At 40.4% G+C, this 8,179-nt stretch overlaps 1 long non-coding RNA gene across 1 annotated transcript; it reads right to left on the bottom strand.

Annotated features, from left to right (window-relative positions):
* Positions 1 to 277: 277 nt before the first annotated feature.
* Positions 278 to 2,536, bottom strand: LOC121309867. Its single transcript, XR_005948708.1, has 3 exons — positions 2,297 to 2,536; positions 950 to 983; positions 278 to 321 (listed from the first exon to the last, which is right to left on the bottom strand). It is a non-coding gene; the product is annotated as an uncharacterized LOC121309867 (long non-coding RNA).
* Between the last annotated feature and the right edge of the window lie 5,643 nt (positions 2,537 to 8,179).

The following is an 8,179-nucleotide window of genomic DNA, read 5'->3' as shown; positions in this document are numbered from 1 at the left end:
ACACACAGACAACAGAAGCAGTGGGGTGTTCTAATAAATGTGCACAACACTGTATTTTAATACATAACTGTATTGAAGGAATTTATAACATCTATACAAAAAAGGAGTATTATAATACTGCCCACTCATGTTTACAGTGCATGTACTTTAATACTGTGAGTGACAATTAAAATGCACTGTGTACAACTATTTCCACGTGAGGTTTAGTGCTTGTTTTTTTAACGAATCTACTCCCACTTGCCAAAAAGAAACCAGAAAAGGAACCTCACCCATTTATCTCCGGTGACAACATAAAATCGTACATCAATTCTTCAACCAAACCTTAATGAATGAAGCATACAGAAATATTTTATTATTTATTAGTACTTCGTCACAAACACACGGGTGACAGTGGCCAAATGATTGTTAAGACTGAAACTTCTGGGAGAAAAACCCTTTTTTGGGGGGGAAGGTGGTCTGGGATTGTACATGCTCTCAGATTCTGGGACCGCTTTCAGAAACAAATCTGAACTTGTTAGAAAAAGAAATTCAGAAATGACTTCGCTAACAACTTGTCATTTTAACCGACCGGACCAAACTGATTAAAATCACACGTGAGGCTCGTTAACAAACATTGTTATTGAAATGTTACTCATCAAGCCTTTCACACGGATGCCCAGTGTTTTATAAAAGCATCACACGCAACCTTTGCTTAACTCAATCAGATGTCTCTACATAAAGTTGTGCAAAACCCTACAGAATGAACTAATTTTGCTTCAGAAACCTGCTGAACAAGCTTCATTAAAATGATTTCAAATGAATTAAGTAGTTTGTTATTTTATTATTATTATTATTATTATTATTATTATTATTATTATTATTATTATTATTATTATTATTATCCATTTATTATTATTATTTGGACCTAATATATACATTAGCAATAAACTTTTTTTGAAAGCATGCTTACCAGCTGAACAAGAGCCCTTCTGTTTTCTATTTTCCTTTAAAAAAAAAAAAATCAAAGTAAAATTAGTGACCATTTACCTCTTAACACACAGTAACAATAATTTCATTTAAATTAACAAAAACAAACAAACAAACAAACAACAGAAAACAATGTGATCCTGTATCAGCATTTACTACAAAACTAACTTTTTTTAATTAAGCAAATTCAATCACGGTTTAATTATTCAAATATGCTGTATTGTTTATTTATATAATAATAATAATAATAATAATAATAATAATAATAATAATAATAATAATAATAATAATAATAATAGGACTGAATTGGTCAATATGGCAAAATATTCACATTATAATTTTAGCAACGATGCTTGCTGACGCGTTTATAGTTAATATTGTATATTAATAATACAGAGAAATACATATGAAAATGTTTACAGAATATCTCTGACGCTGTTATTGAGCACGGCCCCTGGTACCCTGGCTCCATGTCTCTTGTGTGAGAAGGAAATTGAGTTAATTGTAGATTTATTTCATTTCTCAAAGTTTTCGGGCGAGTCTCTATCCTTTCCTTGATCACTTACACTAAATGAGAAGGACGAGTCTCCAAAGCGTGGCTATATAATATGCTCGTTTAAACATTAAAACCAAGATGCACACACAATCCGTTGTTCATTTACTCAAACATCCGGCATCATTTATTTATTCAGAAACATACAGCCACGGGGGGGGGAAGCGGTTTACAATTTAAAAAAAAAAAAACGGTCTGCTTCTGTGAAAAAAAAAAAAAGTTATTTAGTTTAATCACTGATATAGAATAAATAAATAAATAAATAAGGCAAGAAATTAAAAAAGAGAAAGGGAATGTTTATTATGGTCTGGTTTTTTGAAACGCTTTTTTTTTTTTTTTTTTTTTTTTTTTTTTTAGAAAATGTGCTTGATATATATATATATATATATATATATATATATATATATATATATATATATATATATATATATTTGTTTGAGCCCAAATAAAAGAGATGACGTATGCTTTACTGCATACGAACAATTCTGACTTGTGAGACTTTTATCTATTATCATATTAATAATAATAATAATAATAATAATAATAATAATAATAATAATAATAATAATAATAAAGACTATCTCTGAAGTCTTGTGTATCTTACGTGATACACAAACGGGCTTTGCAGGGTGACATTTCCAGTAATGTTTTCTTCATGTTATGTTCCATGTACTCTTGGCATTTAAAAAAAACACAATTTAAAAAAATAAAGTTCAATTATTATATATTTTTTTTGTATAACCCGGTTTACATGTCGTCGTTGTCGCCGTCTCTTACCTGAGCGCTCCTCCGGACGCCGCTACAGATCCACAGCACCGCCACCAAAAGCGCGACAACGACCAGCGGGGCCACACTGAGGCTCAGCAACTCCACAACCATGCTGTAAACAAACAAACAAACAAACAGACTGACCAAATTACACCAGCCTCGTCAAAATGAACACGTCTGGACCCTGCAGAAAACCAGACTCATTACAAAACTTTTGGGGTTAAAAACAACACACAAAACCCCCCAAAACCGCCGCGTTAGGTGCGCGTCACACCGCCAGCTAACAATCGGGACCGGTGATCTCACTGTGCTATACTCGGCGTTGCCAGGCGAACCATAATTATGGGATTTGTACGATGGTTTCAAACCTTGTACCATGCACTATCGATAATTACCAAAAAAAAAGAAAAGTGGCCAAATGTACGATCGTTCTGGCAAGTCTCAAAAGTATCCGACCTTCAATTTCAAGTTTATTCGTTTTAAGACTTCGAGGCGGCGGAGAATCGTGACTACGATTAGCGCTGTAAAAAAATATCTTTAATATGTGTATTGAAAGCTGACAGGTAAGCAAAGTGAATGGCGACGGTACGGACTCTGTGTATCATTGCATTACAATAGGGCGCTAAACTGGAACAATAACCCCATCACTCCACCAGGGGTCGCCAGTGTGCCTTTAAAAAATAAAACGTGTCTCGCAATCGGATTACTTAAATTAGGGCAGTAGGGCAACTCGCTATTTGTACTTAAAAAAAGAAAAAAAAAAAAAAAAAAAACGTTTAACACAGGAGGTGATGTCACTTGCGGACGCCAAAGGGTTATTTCGAAGCGTTACAGTACAAACGTTGATCTCTTTCATAATGTGACAGTTGCACACTGTGTTACTGTAAGAATCTCACAATGCTTGCTGCACAGTTAAATTGTCATTGTGTGGGATAATCTGAGCAACTGATATTGAAACCGGGCCCAAGAGCGAGTCACAGACCAGCAGCAAATGTCCCCTAAATATTATCTTCTCCCTCCACCCTAGATACAGGACAACAGATAAAAAGATAGATCCCTAGATTACTCCGCAGTATATATGTATAGACCAAATGTAAGCTGATTTATATTAAGCATCATCCATTCTCTATTGTTTATTACACATAGACACACGCTTGCAAATTTTGCACAGTGGTCTGCACATTGATTAGAACACCCCATTGCTTCTGCGGTTTTGAAATTGTTCAAATAGGCGAGCGATTGCCTAGTTTAATGGATGACTTTAACCGGCTAACCGTGCAATTCATTTTAAAACAGTAAAGAGGAAAGGAACACAGAGGTGTTTTCGTGCAGGCGGGTAGATAAAGGAATATCAGTGACAATACATTTTGCACGCTGCCGTATAAATGTAGCCCTCCCTCCTCCCCGCACAACTGAACAGATTTCAGGGGGTTTGTGTTGCAGGGTGTGGTTAGGTGGGCTGGTACACCGCATTGAGATATTTTTAAGCACACGTCTCTTGCATGGGTAGCATGGGGGGGGGGGGGGGGGGGGGGGGGGGGGGGGGGGGGGGGGGGGGGGGGGTTGAGGGGGTTGTCAAATCCGGGACAGAAGACAGCAAGACGCACTTTCGAGGTTTGCTGCCTTCTTTCCTTCCTGCAGACCACATCAAACAGGAAGCGACGGGGCTGGCTGACTTACGTGCGCGCCGAGGGTTGGATCCGTCACGTTGCGTCAGATGCAGTCATTATAAAAAAATTAATTTAATTTAAAAACCCGCCAACACACACCATCCACAGGAAGAGAAACGGCTGAGGAAGGGAACGGCAGTGACAAGCCGATCTTCAGAGATAACGTTGAGTGGTGCATACGATTGCATTGACAGAGAGAGAGGGCACAAGAGCAGAAGAAGGTTCTCTCTCTCTCTCTCTCTCTCTCTCTCTCTCTCTCTCTCTCTCTCTCTCTTTCCATTTCAGCACACCTCTCCTTATCTGTCTCCCCATGTTCTCGCCTCTATTTCTCTCTCTGCAGCTTCTCTTATCTCTCGTTCTGTCTCTCTCTCACTCTCCGCCCCCATCTCCTCTCCTCTCCTCACTTCCTCTCACTCACTCTCTCTCTATTTTTTTTTTTTTTTTCAGGGGTTGGTTTAACACTCACGCTGGTGTGCAGATTCAGCAAAGCTCTGTTTGCCCCCTCACAGCTCCACTGACCTGTAATGCTGTAACACTCGACTGTACGTGTTACAAATCTACAGTGTGCTATAGCGCAGGGCGTCCCGGTCCCGGGGGAGCCCCCTGTCTCTGCTGGTTTCCACTCCAACTGAGCTGTCAAATACTGAACCAGACCCTGAATCCAACCAGTCACGTGTTTAATTAGACCTTTTTATGTTGCTAGTGTGCTCAGCTCTTAAACAGCTGCAGATTTGTGCGCAGGATCGGTTCAGTTAAGGGTCTGGTTCAGCGAGAGCTCAGTCGGAATTGGGAAACCCTGTTCTAGCGCATTCTTGAGCGGCTGGGGATTAATTAGATAATGCAGGTGGAATTTGTTTAGCGGCCAGCAGGTGGCCTGGACTCATATTGAGTGATGGTCTGAGGGCAGGGGTGTCAAAAAGCGAGGGTCAACTACAAACCTACACACACACACACACATACACACACACACATACACAAACTACAAAAAAACAAAAAAAATGTACAGACCACGAATACCCTACAATCTGTAGTTTTATTAGAAATACAACGAGATAAATACTGAACCCAGAAGAATAAAAGGGAAATAAAGGGACACACAGACTCAATGCCACGCTGTCTGAAAGGCTCGCACAGAAAGGAACAGCACATCGTGACACGATCAATCAGCGGCATTGAAAAATGACAGCCCAAGCACATTAGCAGTTTTAAATAGAAGCGAGCGATCGCACCCTCCCACCCACTCAGGAGCACAGATCTCTGAATGAATTCCCGTTTCACACCTTCCCCGGCTCACACAGGGCTGTCTGTGGTGGCTCACGGTGCTTTTCCACGCTTAAAAAAGACTTTAATTAATTGCATGCGGCAATCTAATAAAGAGAGCGATGGAAAGCGTATAGCAGGGGCACCCAGTCCGGGTTTTACGACCAGCTTGATCAGCCCCAGTGCGCTTGTGCAGGTAACAAGCGCAGGCGCGTCTGATTGAACTCAAACCGCGATGCAACTGGAGTCTTACTTCCCTGTGAAATAACTTGCAATTAAATTCTGACTTGAACTGGCAACGAACCTTTTTTTTTTTTAATTGAATTAATAAACCTGTTTTAATTCGCCGTTTGCCTTCTTGGAAGTGCCAGGTACGCTAAAAGGAAAAAAGCGACACCTACCGGCGGCTTCTGATATGACCACGATAACACAACGCGAATCGATCAAGCAATGAAGCACGACAATACAGCACAGCAATACAGCACGACAACACAGCAGAGGGGCAGAATTTTACTTTGGACACTGGTTCCCGGCAATACTGTCTTTATTTTTTGCTCATAGATATTAGCTCGATTGGAGGAGCAGAATTGCAACAGATTATTTAGATCAAACAACATCAACAACTCAAGATATATAGAAACGCAATTCAATCCAGCTTTCGGATGAACCTAAACTTTCAATTTGTGAAAAAAAAAAAAAAAAAAGTTTTTTTTTTTTTTTTTTTTCTTCATAAGAGCGTGAAGTCGTGTCAGGTCATGTGACACGAGGGTCGCGTGTGTTTTTAACACGCCTCTGTCAAGGGAAAGCGTGTTTGAAAACAAACACTGGTTGTCATGGTAACTTGTGATGTCATTGACTGGAAGGGTTAACGATGTAACTATTCCTCTCAATGTGACTGAAATTCTATATGGCTGTTTAATTATATATATATATATATCTATATATATATCTATCTATCTATCTATATATATATATATATATATATATATATATATATATATATATATATATATATATATATATATAATATATAATTCTGATTAGCACAAAAAAACGTGACTTCTGATTAGTGCACGGTTGACTGACGTTACAGACGATTCCATTAAGCGGATTTCACTGTCTTTAAAATTAAATCTGTGCACCATGCCGGGAATTATAAGGGGTTCATGCTGACGTTATAACCGCCTATGCAAAGCCGAAGGGTGCAGTAAGTCACTTTTGTCAGGAGCGTGTGGCTTGAGAGCTGGTTCCAGGAGACCCCCCCCCCCCGGGGATACCTAGTTTGGGGTTTGCTGTATCAAACCCCCAAGCCTCCCTGCCTGGTGTGCCGCGTCCTGAAACCTACAGTCTCCTGAAACCAAGCTGCAAGCCGCAGGGCAGAGGATTTGAGGTAGGGCAAGTTTAATTAAAATCAAACTGGTCTAGCCTCGCCCCCCTTTGGAAAACATTGGGTGTGTCAAACTGTCTGTGCAACCTCCCCCCCCCCCCCCCCCCCCTCCGTTAACCCGTTGGAACCTGTTGCAAACCCTCAACGAAACTCCTGATCGACAGCAGCCAGGGTCCAATCAGAGAGCAAAACAGGCTTCCAGCCTCCCCCCACCTTTACAATGGGCTCCGCCAATCAGCGATCTGGAATAAGTAGGACAGCAGCTTCCTGGTTGCGAGTTAAGGAGGAGTTTGGATTATTTATTTTTTTTCCTCTCTGATGACGACTAGAGAGAAGGAGGAGGAGGGGGGGGGGAGAGATAGAGAAAGAGAAAGGAGAGAGAAATCCAGGAAATGCGAGATACCCGTATATGCACCCTAGTCGTTGCTCTGTTGAAATAAGTCAGGCTTTGGAGTCGAATGGCAGAGTGCCTCTCTCTGTCCCAGCTCGGTCTGCACGGATAGATCTGCACACCCCCCCTCACCCCCCTCTTGCTAGCCGGGCGCCGGAGCCTGACAGCCGGATTATAATTGCAGATACCTGGGACCGGGTCGTGGTCGGCCGGCTGCACAGGTAGACGGACGGGCCCCGCGCACAGGTGAGAGACCCGAGTCACCGGCGCGCAGGTAAGAACCGCAGATGACCTACAAAGGTCGCACTGCTGCGGTTATCCACTCACCGCAGTGCAAAAAATACATTTAATAATATTGCATCCAAAGCCGGCTCGTTTGAGCTGCCCTTGTGATTATTATTATTTTTTTTCAAAGTCGTCATGTATTCCCCCCCCCCCCCCCCCCCCCCCCCCCCCCCCCCCCCCATCTTATTTGATCGATAACGGCTAACTTAGAGGCTGTAATTTAACGCAACGTGTACCGGCGGTCTAGTTTTGTTTTGTTGGTTTTGAAATCATTTGTATAAACCGGTATTTCGAGACAGGTGACCCGTCTTGAGAATTGCTCGTCTCGGGTGTAGACAGCCTTTGATCTCGGTACCCTACAATTACATTTCCTTCTAAATATAGTCCTCCGTGTAGACTGCGGGCTGTTTAAACCGAAGAGACAAAGTGACATAACACTATCATTTGTATTTGTTATTTATAATAATAATAATAATAATAATAAATATAATAATAATAATAATTCGAATCACGTGTTTCCTAAATGTATAGATTTATCTTTTAGTTAGGTATATTCTAAAGGTTTCCAGAAAATTACATCTTGACAATAATAATAATAATAATAATGAATACACTTTGAAGTTGTGTAACTTTTCATAATAAAAACGTGTGAAGTTTCTTTAGTTACAGGTCAGCTGTCACTCTGCACTCTGTCTAGTGATAAGCAGCTATTTCTAAGACGCGACGCTGTGTTTTCTTGAGCAGTACGTTTTCAAATAATGAAATAAGAAATTAATCGTGTGTTGTCTGATATCTTTTATTTTAGTTTCTGCAAAAAAATGTGTCATATTTCCACAAAGTCAGGCCCTCTTAGATTGAAGCTATATATATATATATATATATATATATATATATATATA

This window comes from Polyodon spathula, unplaced genomic scaffold (assembly GCF_017654505.1).
Source record: "Polyodon spathula isolate WHYD16114869_AA unplaced genomic scaffold, ASM1765450v1 scaffolds_1550, whole genome shotgun sequence".
Lineage (NCBI taxonomy): Eukaryota > Metazoa > Chordata > Actinopteri > Acipenseriformes > Polyodontidae > Polyodon > Polyodon spathula.
The sequence above is the reverse complement of the archived record's forward strand: the minus strand, read 5'-3'. Positions and strand labels throughout refer to the sequence as shown.